The 27151-nt window shown below is 43.4% G+C and overlaps 9 non-coding genes across 9 annotated transcripts; 4 read left to right on the forward strand and 5 right to left on the reverse strand.

Annotated features, from left to right (window-relative positions):
- Positions 1–13863: 13863 nt before the first annotated feature.
- trnas-aga (transfer RNA serine (anticodon AGA)) lies at positions 13864–13945 on the forward strand. Its single transcript has one exon. It is a non-coding gene; the product is annotated as a tRNA-Ser (tRNA).
- Positions 13946–14238: 293 nt separating this feature from the next.
- trnal-cag (transfer RNA leucine (anticodon CAG)) lies at positions 14239–14321 on the forward strand. The gene has a single exon. It is a non-coding gene; the product is annotated as a tRNA-Leu (tRNA).
- Positions 14322–15605: 1284 nt separating this feature from the next.
- On the reverse strand, positions 15606–15678 carry trnak-uuu (transfer RNA lysine (anticodon UUU)). Its single transcript has one exon. It is a non-coding gene; the product is annotated as a tRNA-Lys (tRNA).
- Positions 15679–16575: 897 nt separating this feature from the next.
- Positions 16576–16649, reverse strand: trnat-agu (transfer RNA threonine (anticodon AGU)). Its single transcript has one exon. It is a non-coding gene; the product is annotated as a tRNA-Thr (tRNA).
- A 1159-nt stretch (positions 16650–17808) lies between these two features.
- On the reverse strand, positions 17809–17898 carry trnar-ucu (transfer RNA arginine (anticodon UCU)). Its single transcript is given in 2 exon segments — positions 17809–17844; positions 17862–17898. It is a non-coding gene; the product is annotated as a tRNA-Arg (tRNA).
- A 789-nt stretch (positions 17899–18687) lies between these two features.
- Positions 18688–18770, forward strand: trnal-cag (transfer RNA leucine (anticodon CAG)). The gene has a single exon. It is a non-coding gene; the product is annotated as a tRNA-Leu (tRNA).
- Positions 18771–20137: 1367 nt separating this feature from the next.
- On the reverse strand, positions 20138–20210 carry trnak-uuu (transfer RNA lysine (anticodon UUU)). Its single transcript has one exon. It is a non-coding gene; the product is annotated as a tRNA-Lys (tRNA).
- Positions 20211–21107: 897 nt separating this feature from the next.
- Positions 21108–21181, reverse strand: trnat-agu (transfer RNA threonine (anticodon AGU)). The gene has a single exon. It is a non-coding gene; the product is annotated as a tRNA-Thr (tRNA).
- Positions 21182–26172: 4991 nt separating this feature from the next.
- trnal-cag (transfer RNA leucine (anticodon CAG)) lies at positions 26173–26255 on the forward strand. Its single transcript has one exon. It is a non-coding gene; the product is annotated as a tRNA-Leu (tRNA).
- The last annotated feature ends 896 nt before the right edge of the window (positions 26256–27151 follow it).

Raw genomic sequence — 27151 nt, forward strand, 5'->3', positions numbered from 1 at the left:
AAACGTTGGACTGTGAAATCCTTAAAAAGAAGCAGAGATTGCTCTATTTAGTAGAAAATCCGTCCGATCAGTTATGTTTCGCCATCAACCTAGCTCATTTGATTCAACCCGAGATCACTGATGCGGCAGCCGAAACGCTCGGTCGGGAGATTCAGATAAAAGCGGGATTGTCTGAGCATACCCCTGTATCTTTTTCAGACATACCTAAATTCGAACGTGTGTTGGATTGTAAAATTGTAGTGTTTTACAGAACCAATGAGAGAGAGACACTGGCTAATTTCCATACTTCTACCCCTCAAAAATCCACCACGTTGTTCTTATTTCTCTTTGAGAATCATTACTACGGTATAAAAAATGTCGCGGCTTTTCTAGGTGTGCGTAAGGTCTGCGATTTCTGCTACAAGGGCTACGAAAACGCTCTGTCGAAGGTCATTGTAACGTGTGTCTGGATTCGGGGTGCAGCCATCACGAACCGGAATATATAACGTGTCACGAGTGCAATAGATCCTGTCGCTCTCTTTACTGCTTAACCATGCATAAGGAGAAAAATTGGCATCCGAGAGCCGGTGTCTACGCGAGTCAATGTGACACGGTCAAGAAATGCTTAACGTGTAAAAGATTGTATTCTGTGAGTTTAACTAAACCTTCAAAACCTCACGAATGTCCAGGCTTCAAGTGTCAGATTTGCGGTCAGAAAACAGAGTTTATTTCAGAAGCAGACCGGCACCAGTGTTACATACTCCCTATGCTCATCGATATACGTTACACAAGGAAAATCGTGTTTTACGATTTTAAAACCTTTCCAAACCGGGACGGCACGCACACACCTTTTTTCGTGAGCACAAAAACACTGGCGGGTAAAGAGTGGTGTGCTGACGGGGTTGAATGCGCCAAAGAATTCGTTCTGCGCTTCAGGAGGCCATGCTACACCCGAGCCATCTTTGTCGCTCATAATTCAAAAGGATTCGACGGGTACATTATAATCAACGCAATGATCGACCTTGGCATAAAACCAGAGATCGTTATGCAGGGGAGTAAAGTGATTCTGTTCACAGAGCCCGATTATAAACATAAATTTATCGACTCCGCGTCTTTTCTCCCATTCCCTCTCTCGCAGCTTCCAAAAGCCCTGGGTTTTTCCGAAAAGGTTAAAGGCTATTTTCCACATCGTTTCAGCTCCGAGGGGAATCTGACCTATGTAGGTGCTTACCCTGGCCCCGAATATTACGGCGTCGATCAGATGACCGAGAAACACAGAAGCGAGTTTCTGACATGGTATAGCACCGTGTGTGAGGGGACTTTCAATTTTAGGGAGGAAGCCAGGTATTATTGCAGGAACGATACCGAAATACTCAGGATGGCTTGCTCAAAGTTTAGAAAAGAGTTTGTAGAAGAGGCTGGGGTCGATCCCTTTAAGTCAGCCACCATAGCGTCGGCCTGTATGTCTGTTTTCTGCACTCATTTCCTACGAGAACGCATAATCGCTATACCTTCCCCCGACGATTACAGGAAACAGTATAAACGATATTCGGATGCTGGTATTCAATGGTTAGAATGGGTAATGTTCAGCGAAAATATATTTATCCAACATGCTCTGAACACGGGCGAAAAGAAGCTGGGGCGGTATTTTGTAGATGGTTACTCCGTGGTAAACGATGTGCCGACAGTTTATGAATTCCAGGGTTGTTTTTATCACGGCTGTACGCAATGCTTTTCTCCACAAGACGTTAATCCTTTAACGGTTAAAACGTACGAATGCATGAACGAGGAGAGTGAGGAGAAACTGCGGCGCTTACAACATACGCACGGGGTGAAAGTCGTAGCTATAAGAGAGCATACGTGGGTCGAGATGAAACAGACACATCAAGGTCTGCAGAGTTTTCTTAAAAGCTTTAATCCCCCTCAGCCGCTCTCCCCCCGCGATGCGCTGTACGGTGGCAGGACCTGCCCCGTAAGATTGCGTTACACGACGGGTCCCTCTGAAAGCGTGAGGTATGTAGACGTGACGTCCCTCTACCCCTATATAAATTATTCATTCACGTATCCGATGGGTCATCCTGAAATAATCTTTAAGGATTTCGGAAACCCCTGCGAATATTTCGGATTAATAAGAGCTCGAGTTTATCCGCCAAGAGGTTTATTTTTCCCTGTTTTACCTTATAGATCGGCGCAAGGCCGTTTGGTTTTTACTCTCTGTCGTACATGCGCCGATCTGAATTTCCAGCGAGGTTCTTGCACACACACTGACGAGGAACGCGCATTGACAGGGGTCTGGGTAACGCCAGAGTTTACTCTAGCCTTAGACAAGGGTTATGTAATAGCTGAGATCACCGAGGTATGGCACTTTAATGAGAAGAGTGCCGACCTTTTCAAGGGTTACATTAAAACTTTTTTAAAAAGTAAACAAGAAGCAAGCGGATATCCATCGGAGGTTACGGACGAGGAGGGTAAACAACGTTACATAGCCGACTATAACACTAAGCAGGGAATTCTGTTAGACGCCACCAAAATCGTCTTTAACCCTGCCAGAAGACAAGTGGCTAAACTCTGTCTGAACAGCTTCTGGGGTAAATTCGCTCAGCGTTCTAACATGATTAACACCGAACTCATAAACGATCCTGAAATCTTTTTTAATTACATGTTTTCAGGTAATTACAATGTTAACTATTTTAGTTTTCTAAACGAGAACGTAGCGATGTTACAATGGCAGCACAGCGAGCGTTGTATCGCTCCCCCCAACAAAACAGATAATGTTTTTATTGCGGCCTTTACAACGGGCTACGGCCGAATGACACTGTATGGTTATTTGGATCAGTTGCAAGAGCGAGTCTTGTATTATGACACCGACAGACTGATTTATATAACCAGAGAAGGCGAGACCCCTCTCGAGCTGGGGAATTATTTAGGCCAGTTAACGGACGAGTTGGACGGTGATACGATAAAAGAATTTGTTTCTGCCGGTCCTAAAAGTTACGCCTATCAGACTAGAGCGTCTAAAGTAGTGCTGCGTGTTAAAGGCATCACACAGACGTACGAATGTTGTCAAAGAATCAACTTCGACACCGTGAAAGACCTCATTGAAGATTATATCGGTGGTTCACGCGAGAGTTTTCTCACGACGCCGCAACACACCATCGTTTGCGAGAAGAACGGTTTTCGCTTAAAAAACTCCTCGATCGATAAAAAGTTTCGTGTCGTTTTTGACAAGAGACGTCTCTTGACCGGAGGCGCGCGCTTACCTTTTGGTTACTGAAAGAATGTCGCACCTCGAAGTCTCAGAGCAAATGGTTTTCGACCCTAGACTAAAATTACCATTTTCCTGTCTGGTTGTGGGACCCAGTGGGTCAGGGAAAACATTCTTTGTTAAGAACGTGTTGGAAAATTGTACATGTTTTGGATACACAGCCTGATAATATTGTATGGATATACACGTGTTTCCAGCCAATGTACAGTGAAATGCAAAAAATCTTGAATAAAAGGATAACATTTTTAGAAGGTCTGCCTGATTTGTTTGATGATAAAACAATTTTTCCTCAAGATAAAAATCATCTGATTATTTTGGACGACGTCGTTTTGGAAGCCTCCGATCATCCCGAAGTTGTTAAAATTTTCACGCAGTATCGTCATCACAGGAATATGTCCGTTATGTTTCTGACTCAGAACATTTTTCATAAAGGTAAATACAGTAGAACCCTCAACTTAAACTGCACTCATCTTATTTTATTTAAGAACCCCCGTGACAAGCTACAAATGTCTATATTAGCAAATCAGATATTACCGAGGCAGAGGGCCTTCTTTTTGGAGAGTTACGAAGACGCTACAAATAACCCCCATGGCTATTTATTAGTAGACTTGACACCCTCTTGTCCAGACCGCTTCAGACTGAGAGCTGGTCTACTACCCGCAGAGACGGCTTGTGTATATTTACCCAAGAAAAAGTAATCAATTAAAAATAATAATAATAAAATGTCTGCTCGTATGAAAAGAAACATGCCCCTGCTCAGATCCTTAGTCTCCATTCCTCCGCGTCAGCGTAAAGCTATATTGGAAACGTGTTCAACTGATGTCATTAGAGCTCTGTGCGAGATTGCTTTAAACCTCTTGAAAGGGAATATCCCCGTGTCGAGACATCAGTATAATAAACTCAAGCGACAGAAGAAGCACATTAGACTGATCGTCAATAAGAAGACGCCCGTATCGCAGAAAAGAAAAATTCTTCAAACAGGCGGTTTTCTCCTACCTTTACTTACCACGGCTCTACCGTTCGTAGCGCAGCTGATCGGCGGTGCTATTTCTAAATAAAACAATGACCTCGCGCAAAATGTATCTCATCACCCCTGAACAACTAAACCAACTAAACGACAGGGTTAAGCACGGTGAAAATATCAGAGAGACTGCCGAGAATGAGCTGGATCAGAAGATGAGAGAGATCCTGGATCAGAAAGGCTTATCACCCGACGAGAAAATAAAAAAGTACAACGTTCTCCTGCAAAGATACCTTAATCTTCAGAAACAGAAGCAAGGGGAGACTCGAGAGATCACCCTTACTTTACCTAAAGAATCTGAAGGGCGCGTCGAGGACCAGAAAGAAAAGAATGACGTTATTTTAAACGACGTTATCGACTGCGTTAACCCTCGTTTCAAAAGGAATGCAGGTTATATTTTACAAAAGATATCAGAGGCCTCAGGGCCTGGGGAGTGGAACGAAAATGGGGAGTTTATTTTTAAGAAGCGTGTGATTAACGGTTCCCACATAGTCGATTTGATGAAACATTTAACAAGTACACGGAAGATGTCTCTTATCAGGCGCCCCGCTGGTTGGAACGCTTTTACACAGACACTCTCGATCCTGAATATCCCCTTGTCTATCATTCCCAACAACCAAGCGCGGCGGGACGTTGAATCGCTTAAAGACGGTGGCGCGGACGGCTCGTCGGGTAAAAGTTACGACGCTAATACCACCGCCTCGACGCCTCATTAGGCAACGCGTGCGAAAACGGCCGAGACACCACCGCTATCGGTATTTGAAAAGAAGAGGAAGAAGCGGCGACTCGCAAATATCTCGCCGCGATGGCTTAATATTTCATGAATGAATTGAGTGCATAAACAACACATTGTTTTTATCCTTTTTGAAAATAAAATCTTTATTGATTCGAATACAATATATCATGTCTTTTTTTTTATGTTCACTCTTTTAATTATATATATCAAGGTATATGAAGAATAATATTAGAAATAAAATAGAAATAAAAAAGGGTATTTTTATGTTCACTCTTTTAATTATATATATATCAAGGTATATGAAGAATAATATTAGAAATAAAATAGAAATAAAAAAGGGGTAACACTCTTTTGAATATATATCAAGGTAAATGAAGCTAAAATATTAGAAATAAAATAGAAAAAAGATAACACAGTCTTTTGATTATACTGCATATCAAGGTTTATAAAAAATAAAATAACAAACTCTTTTTTGACTATATAGGTTTACGGAAATAAATATTAGAAAATAAAAGGGGTGTAACACACACACACACACACACACACTTAAAAAAAAAAAAAAAAAAAAAAAACTATTACATATTATGACACTCGGTGAACATCTTTAGAGAGCAGACAGTGTGATTAAATAGAACCGCCCGACGATTCCTTATACAACTCTGATATCTGTTCATAAACTCCGAGACCATCCTGTCATTTTTTATCACATCATCTCCGTAAAAAGATAGCACGTCTTCGTACGCCACTCCGCATGCCCTATGACACAGATAATATTCAATTCAATTCAATTTTATTTGTATAGCGCTTTTAGCAATTTTCATTGCCGCAAAGCAGCTTTACATAGTCAAAAGAATTATTTAAGTTTGTATGAAATGTGAATTTGTATGAATCAAAATGGTCAGTTTGTCCCTGGTGAGCAAGCCGAGGGCGACAGTGGCAAGGAAAAACTCCCTGAGATTGTAATAGGAAGAAACCTTGAGAGGAACCAGACTCAACAGGGAACCCATCCTCATTTGGGTGAAACAGAAAGAGTAAATGATCTGCATTTATACAGTGTGTAGGGTGGGAGGCAGTTCAGCTATAATAGCTGATGTTAATTGATGTTAATATGGAGTCCAGGTAGTTATTGAAGACCCAGGTAGACTTGTAAGAAGTTCCAGTCATGAACTATCGAACTGTCAAGTCCCCAGAGAAACAGTTGCCAACACCAGTCAAGGCCAGAACCATTTTCTAGGTGGAGAGAATCATTCCCAGACACCAGACGCATCCCAGAGAGACACACGGGGCATCCATGTGACGAGATCTTCAGCCAGAAGCGGGGCACCAGGATGGGTCAGACAGGTCCGGAGGGCAGAGGGAGTCTGGATCACTGGCAGCTCAGGAACGACATGTGTAGCTCGACAGAGAGAGAGAGAAAGAGTGAAAGGGGGGGACAGGAGGAGAGAGGAAAAAGAAAGAGGGGGGGAAAGAGAAGAAGAGGAGAGATGGCAGTTAGGTATGGTCACAGTCACACAATGTATAATGTGAATGTATATTAACTGTAGAGTGCAAGCAGAGACTCCGGCAGGACTAACTATGACAGCATAACTAAAAGGGAGAGCCAGAAGGAAACACAAACATGAGGGCTTCCTGACATGTAAAGCAAACAATCACCTCACCGTCAGCAAACCTGAGTGATCAATGAGAGTGAGGAAGACAGCATCCAAACATACCAGTTCACCATAATACTCTACGTCCATGAGTCCCCCAGATCTGCTCCTTTACCTATGGCAAATCTATTTATAAAAATGCTTGGCTAAATAAATAGGTTTTTAGCCTGGACTTAAACACTGAGACTGTGTCTGAGTCCCGAACACTATTTGGAAGACTATTCCATAACTTTGGGGCTTTATAAGAAAAAGCTCTGCCCCCAGCTGTATTTTTCATAATACGCGGTACTGACAAGCAGCCTGCATCCTTTGATCGAAGTAGGCGTGGCGGATCGTAAGACACTAGCATTTCGCTCAGGTACTGCGGCGCGAGACCATTTAATGCTTTATATGTCAAGAGTAGTATTTTAAAATCAATGCGAAATTTCACAGGGAGCCAATGGCTCTGATAATACACGCAATGTTCCCCGCAGACAGCCGACACGGGGCTCTGCAGCTGTCTGTTATGATAGAAAATGTTTTTCACCCCTCTCTGATTTTCCAGAAAATCCAAGATTGTTTTTGGGTAATACATGAAGTCCGGAGGCAAACCGAAAGAGTCGAAAAAGCTCGCTCCCCTGTCGGCGTCCAGAGAGAGAGCGAGCCAGTGTTCTCCGGGCATGTGTCGCGGGTGCGTGTTAACTATGAAATAGGCCGGTCGATGAAAACTTTTAGGCAGCATTGGTAGCTCGTCAGAGGCGTAAACCCCGCTGAACGAATCTCCCAGTAGATGACGGAGAAGATTTTCCAACTGATGATTGTTCATTTTTTTTCTCCTCTCCCGTCGGTACAGACTCAGTAATAGTCGAGTAGGACGTTTCTTTTAGAGTTTATTTCAAGAATTGAATTATAGCACGCGTACACTATGAGCGTGGTTGTGTGAGGTAACGGGGTGCGAAAACGTAACTCCAGTCTGAGAGAACCGTTGGATACAGGAGAAACAGCCTCTGTGTCTTCGGAGGGGCTGAGGTTAAAAACGAATAAAGCGTAACCCTCGTGGAAATCCTGTCTGTCGATGGCGAGTGGTAGATCTTTCAGATGTCTTCCTGTAGCTGTAAATATGTTGTAAAACTCTCTGACGGCCAAGCCGTTGTTGAATTGAGGTTGGAACGCTTTGGCAGGGATTTGTCTACCGTCTTGACACAACGCTAGATATTCGACGTCGTTATGCATGAAATTAAATGGTGAAAGGTCACATTTACCTGTGAACGCTTCGTGATTCACCATAGCCAACACCACGTATTTAGGGGTAGCCCCTAGAAATAGATTCTCGTGGTTACATGATGAATCTCCCTAGATTCCTGACTGAATCGGGCCCTCTGAACAAGGCCTCGATTTGGGCCGTTTATCACCACCACTGAATCCATGGCTCCCGCTGTGTCTTTGTAAAACAGACCGGCGCTGAATTGACTTTTCAGAGTGTCCTCTGAATAATTCAGCAGAGTCTCTATAATAGCCCTGTAAGGATGCGTGGCGCTGGCTTGGGAGATCAATCGGTCTCCCAGTGTAACGTCGCATTGTGAAAAAATTGTGTTTAAGGGGTAATTTACTAACCCCACGGGCGCGTCGGGTGCGATATCAGATCCGTCTGGATTAGTAATTTTTAATCTTAAAAATAATAATGTTTCAGAAAGGTCCAGATATTGATGTCCGCTACCGTTTATTATGAATTCTATCGGACCTCTATCGGTTATTGCGGATAAAGGTTGAATCTCTATGCGTTGGCTCTCTTCGATAGAGAGCTGGGTCATAGGGGCCGAAAATAAATCAAGCTCCGTCATGGCGCATTCGGCCGATTTCTCGTGTAAAAGAGCCATGTCTGATTTTTGTTTCTTTTTTTTTTTCAACTCTGAAATATGTCTCTAGACCTTGCCGTCGACCTCCTTCCCGCAGATCTACTTTCACCAACTGATTTCCTCTTCTTAGTTACTCTTCGTTTTTTAGACTTTGATACACGCTGACCGGGCGGGCGTTTTAGAGCTCTCCGAGATAGAATTCCGATTCCTGCCCCTTCCTGATCTCCCGAACCTTCGCCTGTTTTCCTGACGGCTCTGCTAATCACGTCCGAGGCGATGCCCTTAGCAGCTGTTTTTAGATGAGGCTTAGCAACGCTAAAACCCTTTTTTACCAGAGGTATTATAAAACGAAACAGTCTCGAAAAAACCGACCCGACTCCTCGTCCGTACATAACCGGGGCGCCGGTAAACCCCGGTAAGCCTCCTACCTGGTTTTCATAGTAAGTTACAAAGCGCCTGGGGTCCGCTCTGTAAGTTAACGAGGCCATATTGACGTTTTAACAGGTCTGAAATGGAGCGTGAGTATCGTCTTACCGTAGGTGAAGACTACTTGTTTATTCTGATCAGATTTAATCTCCACGTGTATGTTTTCAATATGGTTCTTAGCCACTGGTACGTATTGGGGAGTGCCGTACGAGCGAGTGATAACATCACCATATTTCCCCTCTATTTTAACCGCGCGGAGCAGAGGCGCGTATGCGTCACCTACGATCTGCGGGGTGATAACGTCGGTATAGAAATAGAGATGATAAAAATCCCGCTTTCATGTCGGCGGGAAATGGGGAAATTTTTGGTCCGGGGCCTGTCGTAAACCATTTAGCAGGCTTCACACCTAACATGAAACACAGAGGCGCTGTAAAACGCAGACGATAGCGCCCGCTCCCCATCCATTGGAAACTCTGTAGGTTTCTGTTAAAGCTCAACCCAACGTCACATCCTATCAGTCTAAACTCCTCGTTCAGAGTTTTCATGAGGTGATCTTTATCTTCATAAACACCGTATTTTATTTTTGCTCTGTGCGGGGTAAAGGCGCTCAAATCCAGCTCGTCGGCGCCACCGCGGCCTCCGTGTTCCCATGTGTCTATCCACGTAAATTCCGCTCCCTCTCTTGGCAGGTTATGCCAGGAATGCGAATATGATACATCGGTTAGCGCCACTTCCCAAGCACCGTCAAGGACAATATGCTTCGCCAGGTCGACACGAAAACTCGAGTTTGTATTATTTTTAAACACGTCGTAGCTGGCGTTCGAGGGTAAGGTGATGTAAAAAGCCTCTCTGCTTGAGCGTTCCATAGCGTGAATGATACTGCATCCTCGAGTTTGATATTTTATACATTGATCAGATCGCAGGCTTTCACGTAGCTGTTGAATTTCTCAGGCCAGTTTCGCCATTTCACTAAATAATGTTTCACCCCCCTTATCATACGCTCACCCCGAATTTCTTCTATCTGAAAGACTCTGTCTTTTGCGACCTTTACTTTCTGTAATTCGGCCTCGTAGAAAGTACCCTCTAACGCTTCACCGTCATAATCCTTTAATCTATACACGGGAGGGAAACGCGGTATGCATTCGGATACCTTAAATATCTCGTCCGTGAAACTCTGTGTATATTTTTTCTCGAAAACACCTCTCAGCTTGGATATTCTGACCAGGTCGCCCTCTTTAAAATTCATCTTTAATTTTTTCTTATGTCATAGAGGGAACGTACCGTAGAGGTTTTGAAAAACTTGTGAAGTGTTTTCGGAGGTCACTTGCATAGGGGTCATTTTTATACTGGAATGGTAGGTGTTATTATAGCTATTGACGAAATCCTGCAACACGTCAATGTATCTTAAAGTGTTTTTAGCGGTAAAATAGCGAAAGAGTTTCGATTTCAACGTCCGATTATATCTCTCGACCACGCACGCTTTCACATCGCTGGACGTACTGAAAAGCGTGATATTATTCTTTTTCATTAAAGTTTGAAAGGTTTTATTGTAGAATTCGCTCCCCTTGTCCGTTTGAAGGAAACGTGGAATCCCGCTGTCTTTTAAAATCGACGCAAAGGCGCTGGTTACTTCGGTAGCTGATTTTTTCTTTATAGCTCTTACATATGCTTTCTTTAAAAAAATATCTATCACCGTCAGTAAATACTTAAAACCGTCGTTATAGGACGCCAGTTTTTGCATATCACAGAAATCTGCTTGGAACTGATTGAGAGGTCTTGAAGTAAAAACTCTATTTCGCGGAAATCGCGTCCTGGCCGTTTTATGCAGTGTGTACGCGTCTTGTTCGGCTAGAAAATCCTTAACCCTCTTGATATTTATTTTCTGCCCAGACTCGTTCTGTACGGCCTTATGCAGCCTCTGCACCCCTCCGAAACTAGCGGGGTGCGATGGATCGTAATATATTTTTTCCATCAGCCTATCGAGGTTTCGAGACATCTCTCTCTCTCTCTCTATTCGATTAACTTTATCCTTGATCCGAGTGAGTGTTTATGGTTAAGACTCACTCTACTCTTGTCGTTTAAGGTGTGTGAGTTTTTAAAAAAAAAAAAAAGATCTGTTAGGCTTAAAAACGATTCATGTTTTATGACACTCTAAAGTGTTTTATGACCCATTTAGCTTTATCACTCGTCTAGGAAGTTTGTTTACATGTTGTGAGAATATCCTTTATTTTGCTAAATGCTCAATTAGGAGGTGTGAGTGTGTTTTTTACGACCCTTAGGAAGTTTGTTTACATGATGTGAGAATATCCTTTATTTTGCTAAATGCTCAATTAGGAGGTGTGAGTGTTTTTATGACCCTTAGGAAGTTTGCTTACACGCTGTGAGAATATCCTTTATTTTGCTAAATGCTCAATTAGGAGGTGACATGAGAAGACATGAGAGTTAAAAAAGAATATCCTTTATTTTCAGAAAAACAACATACAAGAAGAAAAAAATCACGTATCCCTTCAAACCTTGTGTAAGGATTACATTAAAAAAACATACAAGAAGAATCGCGTAGTAATATTAACAGCGTTTGATTACGTTCAAAAGCTTGTATAAGGATTACATTTATATATATATATAAAAAAAAACAAGAAGAATCACGTAGTAATATTAATAGCGTTTGATTACGTTCAAAGCTTGTATAAGGAATATATTTATATATATATATATATATATATATATATATATATATATATATATATATATAAACAGACAAACAACAAAAAACAAAAAGAAGAAGAATCACGTAGTAATATTAATAGCGTTTGATTACGTTCAAAGCTTGTATAAGGATTATATATAAACAGACAAACAACAAAAAGAAGAATAATCACGTAGTAATATTAATAGCGTTTGATTACGTTCAAAGCTTGTATAAGGATTACATTGCCATTTCTATATAAAACAGCATCATGTATTTTCCGCAAGTCGTTAACAACGTCTACAGAATGATTGTTTTTAAAAAAAAATAACCATAATATCGATAAACAACGCATAAAGTGTAAACATATGATGTATGTTCATTTCTTTTTCAATCAAAACATCAATAATCTTACAAAAAGTAATAACTGGGGAATTCTCGTTCATGTGTAATACAGCCTGCACAAGCTCGTCCCAGTATGTAGAACCGGTTACAGATTTAATAATACATAGAATCTCTTCGAATCTCTTTACCTCGCCGGGTACACAGTTGAAATTGGATTTAAACTTTAAAGCGTCGTCGACTCTGTTTTCGATTACTTTAACCACCAGTCTCTGCAACTCGCTGATCACCAGATACTCGTGCATATACGAACTCCATTTTCTCAAGCAGTTACCCATCTTCTTCAGACGTCGTTCCCGTACCAAAAGTTCACAACTTTTTCTAAGCTTCGGTTCTTTGGCGTTGTATCGTCCTGTCCGGTTAACGCACTCTGTATTTGTATAAGCGTCTCTTCGACGCCCTCGGTGGTTCTCAACTCGTGTAGATAGGTCTCGGACACCGCACGCAGTTTGGTCTCATCCGCTGGAGACAGACTGCAGGCTTCCAGAAAGCGTAGGATGGACGGAATAAATCGATCAGTCCATAGTCTCTTACGCACTTCTTCAAAGTTATTTTGGAAAAATTCGTCCGTAAAACCCCACAGACACTCGTGGTGTTTCTGGCTAGGATGGTCTACGATACAGCCGTAGCAGGTTTCCTCTCGGTAGCGATACAAGACTATACTCAACAGCCTTGTCACCACAGTTTTTATCGCGTCCAAATGAAAACTGGAAAGCCATCCGTCCGGCTCATCATTGTCACGCACCGTAACCGTCGCGCATTCGCAGCCCTCCCAATCACACGGCTGACTTTCAGGCATCGAAGTTTGTGTTGAGTCGCTCGCCATGACACCGATGACATAAATTCGGATAACTTTACGGATGTTCCGAGGCTGTGAAACTAGAGGGATTTAAAGTAACTGCCTAAAGAAGAGGCGGAGTTAGAAGGAGAGAGCGCGTCTCGTCACGAGCTGATCCATCCAATCACGACTCTTGTGGAAAAGTCCTGTGATTCGCCCGCCGAAAACTTCGTGCATTCGGATCCAGGCGTCGACAGGGATGCTCAGACTTGTGTGAAAAACACCACACTCGGTGTTAAAGCGGTCCACGGTCACCGAACCCTCAGGCTCGTTCTTGCTGGTCAAACCCCAACTCACGCGGTAGAACCATTTTCCCGTAGCCGATGCTTTTGTCTCCCATATTATTCTCATCAGTCTTTTCTTAGATTCGTTTTCCACCACCACACTCTTTGTAGCCGTTGTTGTTTCATCAAAAGGAATTTCTTCTTCTTCAATCTCGTCCCACAGATTTAGGTTCTGACTCTCTGGTAAGGATCCTTTGTTCTCGTTCCTTTCTTTAAGTAGACTAAAAATCAGTAAACTCAACACACCCCAGTCGTTCGATGTGATTGCTGTTTTTTCAACACAGGGGTTAAATGTTTCACCGTTCTCCAGTTGGTAAAAAAACATCTCCCCGTCTAAGTATTTAAACACAAAGCCCCACTTACGCCCCTGATCCAGACTCATCTCTTCCCGAAGCGAATCACGCGGCGGGCGCTGAGTTCGACGCAGATACATAAAGCGTTTCTTCGGAGCCCTAGTTAAAGACGATTCACACACAACCGTCAAAGGCAACTCTGAAATTATACCCTCATGAGCGTTCATTTTTCCACTGGTAATAATATTAGTAATAATTAAAAAATCAACTTCTCACATCAACATAAAAAATGTAATGATGTCTAACGCATAAGCACCGTTACTACCCCCTTTTATCGAGCACCACCTCCCTGCACATTCCTAGGGTCATAAAAAAAAATCCCAAAGGGGCAATAAAACTGTCAACTCTCGTTTTGACGAAAGGTTGTTAGGATATATTTTTCACGGGGTGTAGTCGTGGCCGAGTGGTTAAGGCGATGGACTAGAAATCCATTGGGGTCTCCCCGCGCAGGTTCGAATCCTGCTGGTTACGTCTGTTATTTTGCACAAGAAAGACATGTTGCAACTCATTGTGTTGTGGCTGTGATTTGTAACAAATTTCCTCATGCCCTTAATAGTTGGTGCTTTCTCGAAGACATAATAGTGACATCCTGGCCCCTTTTTATCCTCAATAGCTGCTGCTTTGTTGGAGAAATCCTGTCACCCCTTCCCAACGTTGAATTGTCTTCCAATGACAAGCTGCCCGTAGACATCCGATCGGTTATATGAGTGCGTGGCCAGCGACCTGTAATCCGTGCAAGACGTGACTTTTCTAGAGCCTGCCGTGTCAGGATGGCCGAGTGGTCTAAGGCGCTGCGTTCAGGTCGCAGTCTCCCCTGGAGGCGTGGGTTCAAATCCTACTTCTGACAAGAGCCCCTTCTCTTTGTTGTGTTTAGGATCTGAATCAACAACCTTGACCTCTCACAGCATAGCTTTGCTTGCAAGCAAAGAAGTTTGGACTTTTCTTCATCAAGCACTTGCTTCTTCGATTTTTTGGACGATGTAGACATGGTTGTGTTGTTGAGGCAAAGCTCGGAGCAGGGTGCCAAAATGAAGGCTACAGGTTCTGAGCTGAACTGCCTTTTTACGGATGCTGAAAAATTCTTTTGAGATGTCCCAGCACATGTTTGATTGCTGAAGTCAAGGAATCAGCTTCTCTTTGACGATTGGGTATGAAAAGTTGTCATTGTTCATGATTCATAGGTTCATTTCATCTTTCTGTCTGTATTTTGCAGCATGGCCCATAGATGGTTGAAGACATGTCCCAGTCTGCGTCATCAAGTGCATCCTGTAACGCGGCCACTGATTGGTCCGTCCAGCGCGCGACCTCTCTCTGAACCCGCACTTCCTGTTTCTGCCTTTGTTTGTATTTTGGCATGAGGAAGATAGCGCCATGGTCAGATTTACCAAACGGTGGACGAGATTGTGCCCTGTAGCCGTCCTTGACTGTAGTTTAGCAGTGGTACAGTGTCCTTTTGCCCCTGGTGGGACAGGTGATATGCTGATGAAAGTTTGGCGCTTCGCGTTTAAGGTTGGCACTGTTAAAGTCCACCGCCACAATAAGCGCAGCGTCACGGTGTTGTGTCTGGTGCTGTGTGAGTGCCTCATGCAGCTCGCATAAGGCAGCCTCCGTGTCCACTTAAGGCAGGATATAAACGGTGCTGATTATTACCGATGTAAATTTCCGAGGTAAATAAAAAGGAGGACACATGATGGACAGTAGTTCCACGTTTGGAGTGCAGGAGCGTGCGAGAGGAACAACGCTCCTGCTGTTGCACCAGCTGCTATTGACCATTAAACACACGCCGCCTCCCCTTGACTTCCCTAAGGGTTCAGCCATTTCTCGGTAAAGCAGAGGAGATTGCAGTCCCGAATGTCTCTCTGGAACTTTATCCTGGCCCTGAGGTCATCTAGTTTGTTCTCCAGTGACTGGACATCGTGACGGCAGCCGACCTCACTGGCGCCATCTTGCGCCTTCCTGAGCATAAGACAATCTCCTAAGAGTAAGTTGGAAATTGTGGAAATCCTTGGCAAGTAGTCTGCAATTTCCAATTTTCTGCCCTTGAGAATTCCTTAATCCAAGCTAGCCCTCTTAATCGTTTCGAACAACTTGTGCCAAATGCTCTTTTTTTCTAAGCACCAATAGAAGGTAATGCCTGAACAGGGACTTGAACCCTGGACCCTCAGATTAAAAGTCTGATGCTCTACCGACTGAGCTATCCAGGCTCTGGAAGTTGTGCCATCCCTCACAAAAAGCAGTTTTACCCATCCTTTCCCAATGCTCGTCCATTGTTTGCCACATTTGAAGAAACCAAGCACTTGTGAGATCAATCGAACTGTTAAGATTTCTGTTTAACTGCCATGTTTTCAACATTCTCTTCCCTAACAAGAGGATTCTGACCTTCACATACAGTGAAAGTTGTTACCAGGATCACTCTTCTGAACAGCCCTGCTTCTAAAGTCTTATCTTGGATGAATGAATGTCTTTTATGCCCATGGGATGTGAATTCCTTTAAAAAGATCAGCATTATCGACCAAGGTTGGCCTTCTGGACAAGGAGACCACATGACTCATTTTCAAGTCTATTTCATTTACAAACAGGGACTGAAGCCACAGACCCTGAGATTAAAAGACTAGTGCGCTACCGACTGAGAAATACAGCCAACTCGGTCGTTATTCTTTTGCAGCCGACACCGTTCTTCACATTTTCTACAGTTTTGCACACACACTTTTTCAACATTCTTCTCTGATCAAATGGATCGTCTACTCTGGATCAGACAAAGACATCCACATCGGATAGTAGTAGCTTTCAGCAACTTATCACTGTATGCTTTCCTAGAAAATGGGCACAAGGGAGCTTTCAGTAATGTATTTTTATGTATACATATATTTATATAAATTGAAGTGCAGTGTGTAGTGCAATGTTGGGCAATTGGGCCATGTATAATTTGCAATATAGCTAATGACCTAAGGATGCACAAGACTGTAAACTTGGCTAATCAGAAAGCTTGGGCATTGTGTGACTTTAACCCATGAGCCGTTAAGGGTCCGACATAAAGCAAGGATTTCTTTTTTTCCACAGAAACCAGTCTGACCTGCATAGCAACAGAAGTGCACAGTGAGAGGCACTGCTGGGATTCGAACCCAGGATCTCCTGTTTACTAGACAGGCACTTTAACCAACTAAGCCACAGCGCCACAGCCATAGAACCTTCCACTCTCGCATACTGCCACAAACTCGTATCTGAGATGCTCCGGCACAGGAACTTGACTATCAAGCTAAGATTGTCTCCATTGGCATGCAGCATGATAGGACCATGAATGAAGTCCCACAGTGCTATACCATGCTTCACAGAGCACGCCAAAACTGCCAGTCATGGTATTTCATCTCAGGTTGTTCCAAGTTCATTGCAGCCAAAGATCATGCCTGTTGCAGTAGATTTCAGGCTTGCAAAAATGAACAAACTTCAAACACAAGGTATGTTATATATTTGCAACTGGCATACAGTTTACAGCAAAAAAATATGTATATATATACTAGCTTATTGACAGCCATTGTCTTCATATAAATGTGACCAAATGTAAGTCGGTAGAGTGAAACGTCCCACATATAAAAAGTCACACTTGTGTGGAAGCAAACATCAGGCAAATGTTCCACGGCTACTCAGAAAATGATTCAATTCTTGCAAATCAAAATGCCAGTGTTCGTTCACTTCTGTGGGAGGAATAGAGCTACCTTGCTTGAGCTCCATGGACAGGTGTCTACCTGTGGAAAACACATGAAAACTGAGCAGAAATCCTGGCTGAAAGCAAGATACCCTGCCACAACCTGAGCCCACAAGCACTTAAGCCTTGAGTTCCTCATGCAGTTGGACCCAGACCTTGTCTGGTGCACCAAGAGATGAAACTCACAACAAGCACTGCTGGCATTTGAACCCGGGATCTCCTGTTTACAAGACAGGTGCAAGCCACAGCAAACAAGGTTATGGCTGATCTCCAGCCATAGTCCTAACTAGCATATCACAACAGTCAGGGGAGAGGAATTAAAATCCACATGCCATGCACATCTAAAAGCAAGCAAGCCTTCATCAGATTGCTGTTGTGGACTTTGGCTCTTTGTCCCATAAGGATTGCGTGAATCAATGTCGTAACCTTTTGTTGAAGCTGGAGTTGAGCTGAGGCCTTGATTTGGGACAAATGGGCAGAAACATGTGGAAAACAATGATATTTCTTAAATTCAGCTGACAAGTCATTCAATCAAATATGGCACATAGGAAAGTGCATCTTGAACAGGGATTCCTGACCAAAGATTTCATTTTAGACATGGGGTGTGGATGAAAAGAAGGTAACAAGTTAGTGACTCTGGTGGGACTCGAACCCACAACCTTTGAATAGCTCCACAGCTGAGTCTAGAAGTCCAATGCGCTATCCACTGCGCCACAGAACCAACCTGGGTGTTGTTTTTTTTCAGGCTCTCCAAGACTCATGGATGCTCGAGTTCATTAGGCAGATGCTTTTCTGTTGCTACTAATCAAATTCCACCAAATGCAAACAACTATGGCAGGTGCTGATTCCACAAGCTGTCAACAGCGTCGAGAGAATGCCTTGATTTCACCATGGAATTTGCCACAGAACCCTGTCTGACTTGCAAAGTTATTCAACTCTGGCTGTAAGAAAGGCAAGAAAGGGATAGCTTTCGCACCAACAGATGATTGTTGCAGTAGACACAGCTTGGATAGCACTGTAGCATGGAGACCTCATCATATACACACTAGAGTAAGCGCTAGATAACATATTAAATAAGGTATCTTCTTATCACCCATAGATTGAACGTTTAGTGGTGTAAGGTCCTACAAATCCGAGACATCATGTTACCACACGATCCTCTCCTGGGATCTCCTGTTTACTAGGCGTCTCTGCACATGGTTGTGTTGTTGAGGCAAAGCACTGAGCTTTGTTGCAAAGACATGTTGCAACTCATTGTGTTGTGGCTGTGATTTGTAACAAATTTCCTCATGCCCTTAATAGTTGGTGCTTTCTCGAAGACATAATAGTGACATCCTGGCCCCTTTTTATCCTCAATAGCTGCTGCTTTGTTGGAGAAATTCTGTCACCCCTTCCCAACATTGAATTGTCTTCCAATGACAAGCTGCCCGTAGACATCCGATCGGTTATATGAGTGCGTGGCCAGCGACCTGTAATCCGTGCAAGATGTGACTTTTCTAGAGCCTGCCGTGTCAGGATGGCCGAGCGGTCTAAGGCGCTGCGTTCAGGTTGCAGTCTCCCCTGGAGGCGTGGGTTCAAATCCCACTTCTGACAAGAGCCCCTTCTCTTTGTTGCGTTTAGGAAATCGTGTATGGATCTGAATCAACAACCTTGACCTCTCACAGCATAGCTTTGCCTGCAAGCAAAGAAGTTTGGACTTTTCTTCATCAAGCGCTTGCTTCTTCGATTTTTTGGACGATGTAGACATGGTTGTGTTGTTGAGGCAAAGCTCGGAGCAGGGTGCCAAAATGAAGGCTACAGGTTCTGAGCTGAACTTCCTTTTTACGGATGCTGAAAAATTCTTTTGAGATGTCCCAGCACATGTTTGATTGCTGAAGTCAAGGAATCAGCTTCTCTTTGACGATTGAGTATGAAAAGTTGTCATTGTTCATGATTCATAGGTTCATTTCATCTTTCTGTCTGTATTTTGCAGCATGGCCCATAGATGGTTGAAGACATGTCCCAGTCTGCGTCATCAAGTGCATCCTGTAACGCGGCCACTGATTGGTCCGTCCAGCGCGCGACCTCCCTCTGAACCCGCACTTCCTGTTTCTGCCTTTGTTTGTATTTTGGCATGAGGAAGATAGCGGCATGGTCAGATTTACCAAACGGTGGACGAGATTGTGCCCTGTAGCCGTCCTTGACTGTAGTGTAGCAGTGGTCCAGTGTCCTTTTGCCCCTGGTGGGACAGGTGATATGCTGATGAAAGTTTGGCGCTTCGCGTTTAAGGTTGGCACTGTTAAAGTCCACCGCCACAATAAGCGCAGCGTCACGGTGTTGTGTCTGGTGCTGTGTGAGTGCCTCATGCAGCTCGCATAAGGCAGCCTCCGTGTCCACTTAAGGCAGGATATAAACGGTGCTGATTATTACCGATGTAAATTTCCGAGGTAAATAAAAAGGAGGACACATGATGGACAGTAGTTCCACGTTTGGAGTGCAGGAGCGTGCGAGAGGAACAACGCTCCTGCTGTTGCACCAGCTGCTATTGACCATTAAACACACGCCGCCTCCCCTTGACTTCCCTAAGTCCTGTGTCCTGTCCATGCGGTGAACGGAGAAGAACTCGGCCGGCTGGATGACGTGGTCCGGCACCGCTGGGTTCAGCCATTTCTAGGTAAAGCAGAGGAGATTGCAGTCCCGAATGTCTCTCTGGAACTTTATCCTGGCCCTGAGGTCATCGAGTTTGTTCTCCAGTGACTGGACATCGTGACGGCAGCCGACCTCACTGGCGCCATCTTGCGCCTTCCTGAGCATAAGACAATCTCCTAAGAGTAAGTTGGAAATTGTGGAAATCCTTGGCAAGTAGTCTGCAATTTCCAATTTTCTGCCCTTGAGAATTCCTTAATCCAAGCTAGCCCTCTTAATCGTTTCGAACAACTTGTGCCAAATGCTCTTTTTTCCTAAGCACCAATAGAAGGTAACGCCTGAACAGGGACTTGAACCCTGGACCCTCAGATTAAAAGTCTGATGCTCTACCGACTAAGCTATCCAGGCTCTGGAACTTGTGCCATCCCTCACAAAAAGCAGTTTTACCCATCCTTTCCCAATGCTCGTCCATTGTTTGCCACATTTGAAGAAACCAAGCACTTGTGAGATCAATCCAACTGTTAAGATTTCTGTTTAACTGCCATGTTTTCAACATTCTCTTCCCTAACAAGAGGATTCTGACCTTCACATACAGTGAAAGTTGTTACCAGGATCACTCTTCTGAACAGCCCTGCTTCTAAAGTCTTATCTTGGATGAATGAATGTCTTTTATGCCCATGGGATGTGAATTCCTTTAAAAAGATCAGCATTATCGACCAAGGTTGGCCTTCTGGACAAGGAGACCACATGACTCATTTTCAAGTCTATTTCATTCACGACCAGGGACTGAAGCCACAGACCCTGAGATTAAAAGACTAGTGCGCTACCGACTGAGAAATACAGCCAACTCGGTCGTTATTCTTTTGCAGCCGACACCGTTCTTCACATTTTCTACAGTTTTGCACACACACTTTTTCAACATTCTTCTCTGATCAAATGGATCGTCTACTCTGGATCAGACAAAGACATCCACATCGGATAGTAGTAGCTTTCAGCAACGTATCACTGTATGCTTTCCTAGAAAATGGGCACAAGGGAGCTTTCAGTAATGTATTTTTATGTATACATATATTTATATAAATTGAAGTGCAGTGTGTAGTGCAATGTTGGGCAATTGGGCCATGTATAATTTGCAATATAGCTAATGACCTAAGGATGCACAAGACTGTAAACTTGGCTAATCAGAAAGCTTGGGCATTGTGTGACTTTAACCCATGAGCTGTTAAGGGTCCGACATAAAGCAAAGATTTCTTTTTTTCCACAGAAACCAGTCTGACCTGCATAGCAACAGAAGTGCACAGTGAGAGGCACTGCTGGGATTCGAACCCAGGATCTCCTGTTTACTAGACAGGCACTTTAACCAACTAAGCCACAGCGCCGCAGCCATAGAACCTTCCACTCTCGCATACTGCCACAAACTCGTATCTGAGATGCTCCGGCACAGGAACTTGACTATCAAGCTAAGATTGTCTTTATTGGCATGCAGCATGATAGGACCATGAATGAAGTCCCACAGTGCTATACCATGCTTCACAGAGCACGCCAAAACTGCCAGTCATGGTATTTCAACTCAGGTTGTTCCAAGTTCATTGCAGCCAAAGATCATGCCTGTTGCAGTAGATTTCAGGCTTGCAAAAATGAACAAACTTCAAACACAAGGTATGTTATATATTTGCAACTGGCATACAGTTTACAGCAAAAAAATATGTATATATATATATATATATATATATATATATATATCCATATATACTAGCTTATTGACAGCCATTGTCTTCATATAAATGTGACCAAATGTAAGTCGGTAGAGTGAAACGTCCCACATATAAAAAGTCACACTTGTGTGGAAGCAAACATCAGGCAAATGTTCCACGGCTACTCAGAAAATGATTCAATTCTTGCAAATCAAAATGCCAGTGTTCGTTCACTTCTGTGGGAGGAATAGAGCTACCTTGCTTGAGCTCCATGGACAGGTGTCTACCTGTGGAAAACACATGAAAACTGAGCAGAAATCCTGGCTGAAAGCAAGATACCCTGCCACAACCTGAGCCCACAAGCACTTAAGCCTTGAGTTCCTCATGCAGTTGGACCCAGACCTTGTCTGGTGCACCAAGAGATGAAACTCACAACAAGCACTGCTGGCATTTGAACCCGGGATCTCCTGTTTACAAGACAGGTGCAAGCCACAGCAAACAAGGTTATGGCTGATCTCCAGCCATAGTCCTAACTAGCATATCACAACAGTCAGGGGAGAGGAACGTAAATGGCGTCAAACTAAATTACTAGTATTTCAAATAGCATGGAAGGAGAGCATCCTGAACTATAGAAAAGCTCTTAGTGTAGCTAGATCAACATATCTCTCCACTCTTATAGAAAATAACAAAAATAATCCTAGATTCTTATTTAATGCTGTAGCCAAATTAACCAGAAATAAGACCACTGCAGAAATCTCCACAACAACATCATGCAATAGTGAGGACTTCATGAACTTTTTTAATAATAAAATTGTAAATATTAGGCATAAAATTGAGGTTTTGAAACCGAACAATGTAATTGATGCAGATGTTAATCTAGCCATGTCAGACCAGAACCTAGAATACTTTACTCCCCTTGAAGAGAATGAACTAATTTCACTCATCTCTTCTTCAAATTCATCAACCTGTATATTAGATCCTGTACCGACACATTTTCTTAAACAGATAGTACCAGCAATAATAGAACCCCTGTTGAGAATAATTAATTCTTCACTCAGCATTGGATATGTTCCAAAATCTTTTAAATTAGCAGTTATCAAACCAATAATTAAGAAACCTGACCTCGACCCCTGTCAGCTGTCCAGTTACAGACCAATATCAAACCTCCCCTTTATCTCTAAGATCCTGGAAAAGATAGTAGCGGAGCAGCTATGCTCATATATACATAGAAATGGCATACATGAACTGTATCAGTCAGGATTTAGGCCTCATCACAGTACAGAGACAGCGCTCGTTAAAGTAGTAAATGACATTCTATTGGCCTCTGATCAGGGTTGTGTAACTATGCTTGTATTACTTGACCTCAGTGCAGCTTTTGACACTGTTGATCACGCTATTCTTCTTCACAGATTAGAAAATGTAGTGGGAATTAAGGGTACAGCCCTCTCCTGGCTCAGATCCTATCTGACCCATCGTTATCAGTATGTAGACTTAAATGGTGATTATTCTGCATGTTCTCTAGTGGAGTTTGGCGTTCCGCAGGGTTCAGTTTTAGGTCCACTGCTTTTTTCCCTTTACATGCTTCCTCTGGGCAACATAATCCGTAAGCATGGTATTAGTTTTCATTGTTATGCTGACGATACACAGTTATATGTCTCAGCAAAACCTGATGAGAAAAAACAGCTTACTAAAATTGAGCAATGTGTGCAGGACATAAGAAATTGGATGCTAATTAACTTCCTTCTGCTAAATCCGGATAAGACAGAAGTTCTAGTCATAGGACCGCATACAGCTAGGAGTAAAATTTTAGATCACACCGTAACTTTAGATGGCCTTTCTGTTCCATCAAATGCAACAGTGAAAGACCTTGGTGTGATTATTGATTCCAGCCTTTCATTTGAAGCACATGTAGATAATATTACCAGGATAGCATTCTTTCACCTCAGAAATATTGCCAGAATAAGAAATTTATTGTCGCCAAACGACACAGAAAAACTAGTTCATGCTTTTATCACCTCTAGGTTGGACTATTGTAATGCCTTACTGTCTGGTTGTTCAGCTAGATGCATAAATAAGCTTCAGCTAGTCCAGAATGCAGCAGCGAGAGTCCTCACCAGAACCAGAAGATATGAGCACATCACCCCTATCTTATCTTCACTCCATTGGCTCCCTGTGAAATTTCGCATTGATTTTAAAATACTACTCTTGACATATAAAGCATTAAATGGTCTCGCGCCGCAGTACCTGAGCGAAATGCTAGTGTCTTACGATCCGCCACGCCTACTTCGATCAAAGGATGCAGGCTGCTTGTCAGTACCGCGTATTATGAAAAATACAGCTGGGGGCAGAGCTTTTTCTTATAAAGCCCCAAAGTTATGGAATAGTCTTCCAAATAGTGTTCGGGACTCAGACACAGTCTCAGTGTTTAAGTCCAGGCTAAAAACCTATTTATTTAGCCAAGCATTTTTATAAATAGATTTGCCATAGGTAAAGGAGCAGATCTGGGGGACTCATGGACGTAGAGTATTATGGTGAACTGGTATGTTTGGATGCTGTCTTCCTCACTCTCATTGATCACTCAGGTTTGCTGACGGTGAGGTGATTGTTTGCTTTACATGTCAGGAAGCCCTCATGTTTGTGTTTCCTTCTGGCTCTCCCTTTTAGTTATGCTGTCATAGTTAGTCCTGCCGGAGTCTCTGCTTGCACTCTACAGTTAATATACATTCACATTATACATTGTGTGACTGTGACCATACCTAACTGCCATCTCTCCTCTTCTTCTCTTTCCCCCCCTCTTTCTTTTTCCTCTCTCCTCCTGTCCCCCCCTTTCACTCTTTCTCTCTCTCTCTGTCGAGCTACACATGTCGTTCCTGAGCTGCCAGTGATCCAGACTCCCTCTGCCCTCCGGACCTGTCTGACCCATCCTGGTGCCCCGCTTCTGGCTGAAGATCTCGTCACATGGATGCCCCGTGTGTCTCTCTGGGATGCGTCTGGTGTCTGGGAATGATTCTCTCCACCTAGAAAATGGTTCTGGCCTTGACTGGTGTTGGCAACTGTTTCTCTGGGGACTTGACAGTTCGATAGTTCATGACTGGAACTTCTTACAAGTCTACCTGGGTCTTCAATAACTACCTGGACTCCATATTAACATCAATTAACATCAGCTATTATAGCTGAACTGCCTCCCACCCTACTCACTGTATAAATGCAGATCATTTACTCTTTCTGTTTCACCCAAATGAGGATGGGTTCCCTGTTGAGTCTGGTTCCTCTCAAGGTTTCTTCCTATTACCATCTCAGGGAGTTTTTCCTTGCCACTGTCGCCCTCGGCTTGCTCACCAGGGACAAACTGACCATTTTGATTCATACAAATTCACATTTCATACAAACTTAAATAATTCTTTTGACTATGTAAAGCTGCTTTGCGGCAATGAAAATTGCTAAAAGCGCTATACAAATAAAATTGAATTGAATTGAATTGAATTAAAATCCACATGCCATGCACATCTAAAAGCAAGCAAGCCTTCATCAGATTGCTGTTGTGGACTTTGGCTCTTTGTCCCATAAGGATTGCGTGAATCAATGTCGTAACCTTTTGTTGAAGCTGGAGTTGAGCTGAGGCCTTGATTTGGGACAAATGGGCAGAAACATGTGGAAAACAATGATATTTCTTAAATTCAGCTGACAAGTCATTCAATCAAATATGGCACATAGGAAAGTGCATCTTGAACAGGGATTCCTGACCAAAGATTTCATTTTAGACATGGGGTGTGGATGAAAAGAAGGTAACAAGTTAGTGACTCTGGTGGGACTCGAACCCACAACCTTTGAATAGCTCCACAGCTGAGTCTAGAAGTCCAATGCGCTATCCATTGCGCCACAGAACCAACCAGGGTGTTGTTTTTTTTCAGGCTCTCCAAGACTCATGGATGCTCGAGTTCATTAGGCAGATGCTTTTCTGTTGTTACTAATCAAATTCCACCAAATGCAAACAACTATGGCAGGTGCTGATCCCACAAGCTGTCAACAGCGTCGAGAGAATGCCTTGATTTCACCATGGAATTTGCCACAGAACCCTGTCTGACTTGCAAAGTTATTCAACTCTGGCTGTAAGAAAGGCAAGAAAGGGATAGCTTTCGCACCAACAGATGATTGTTGCAGTAGACACTGCTTGGATAGCACTGTAGCATGGAGACCTCATCATATACACACTAGAGTAAGCGCTAGATAACATATTAAATAAAGTATCTTCTTATCACCCATAGATTGAACGTTTAGTGGTGTAAGGTCCTACAAATCCGAGACATCATGTTACCACACGATCCTCTCCTGGGATCTCCTGTTTACTAGGCGTCTCTGCACATGGTTGTGTTGTTGAGGCAAAGCACTGAGCTTTGTTGCAAAGACATGTTGCAACTCATTGTGTTGTGGCTGTGATTTGTAACAAATTTCCTCATGCCCTTAATAGTTGGTGCTTTCTCGAAGACATAATAGTGACATCCTGGCCCCTTTTTATCCTCAATAGCTGCCGCTTTGTTGGAGAAATCCTGTCACCCCTTCCCAACATTGAATTGTCTTCCAATGACAAGCTGCCCGTAGACATCCGATCGGTTATATGAGTGCGTGGCCAGCGACCTGTAGTCCGTGCAAGACGTGACTTTTCTAGAGCCTGCCGTGTCAGGATGGCCGAGCGGTCTAAGGCGCTGCGTTCAGGTCGCAGTCTCCCCTGGAGGCGTGGGTTCAAATCCCACTTCTGACAAGAGCCCCTTCTCTTTGTTGCGTTTAGGAAATCGTGTATGGATCTGAATCAACAACCTTGACCTCTCACAGCATAGCTTTGCTTGCAAGCAAAGAAGTTTGGACTTTTCTTCATCAAGCGCTTGCTTCTTCGATTTTTTGGACGATGTAGACATGGTTGTGTTGTTGAGGCAAAGCTCGGAGCAGGGTGCCAAAATGAAGGCTACAGGTTCTGAGCTGAACTTCCTTTTAACGGATGCTGAAAAATTCTTTTGAGATGTCCCAGCACATGTTTGATTGCTGAAGTCAAGGAATCAGCTTCTCTTTGACGATTGGGTATGAAAAGTTGTCATTGTTCATGATTCATAGGTTCATTTCATCTTTCTGTCTGTATTTTGCAGCATGGCCCATAGATGGTTGAAGACATGTCCCAGTCTGCGTCATCAAGTGCATCCTGTAACGCGGCCACTGATTGGTCCGTCCAGCGCGCGACCTCCCTCTGAACCCGCACTTCCTGTTTCTGCCTTTGTTTGTATTTTGGCATGAGGAAGATAGCGGCATGGTCAGATTTACCAAACGGTGGACGAGATTGTGCCCTGTAGCCGTCCTTGACTGTAGTGTAGCAGTGGTCCAGTGTCCTTTTGCCCCTGGTGGGACAGGTGATATGCTGATAAAAGTTTGGCGCTTCGCGTTTAAGGTTGGCACTGTTAAAGTCCACCGCCACAATAAGCGCAGCGTCACGGTGTTGTGTCTGGTGCTGTGTGAGTGCCTCATGCAGCTCGCATAAGGCAGTCTCCGTGTCCGCTTAAGGCAGGATATAAACGGTGCTGATTATTACCGATGTAAATTTCCGAGGTAAATAAAAAGGAGGACACATGATGGACAGTAGTTCCACGTTTGGAGTGCAGGAGCGTGCGA

Source organism: Clarias gariepinus, chromosome 5, assembly GCF_024256425.1.
Source record: "Clarias gariepinus isolate MV-2021 ecotype Netherlands chromosome 5, CGAR_prim_01v2, whole genome shotgun sequence".
NCBI classification, from domain to species: Eukaryota; Metazoa; Chordata; class Actinopteri; order Siluriformes; family Clariidae; genus Clarias; species Clarias gariepinus.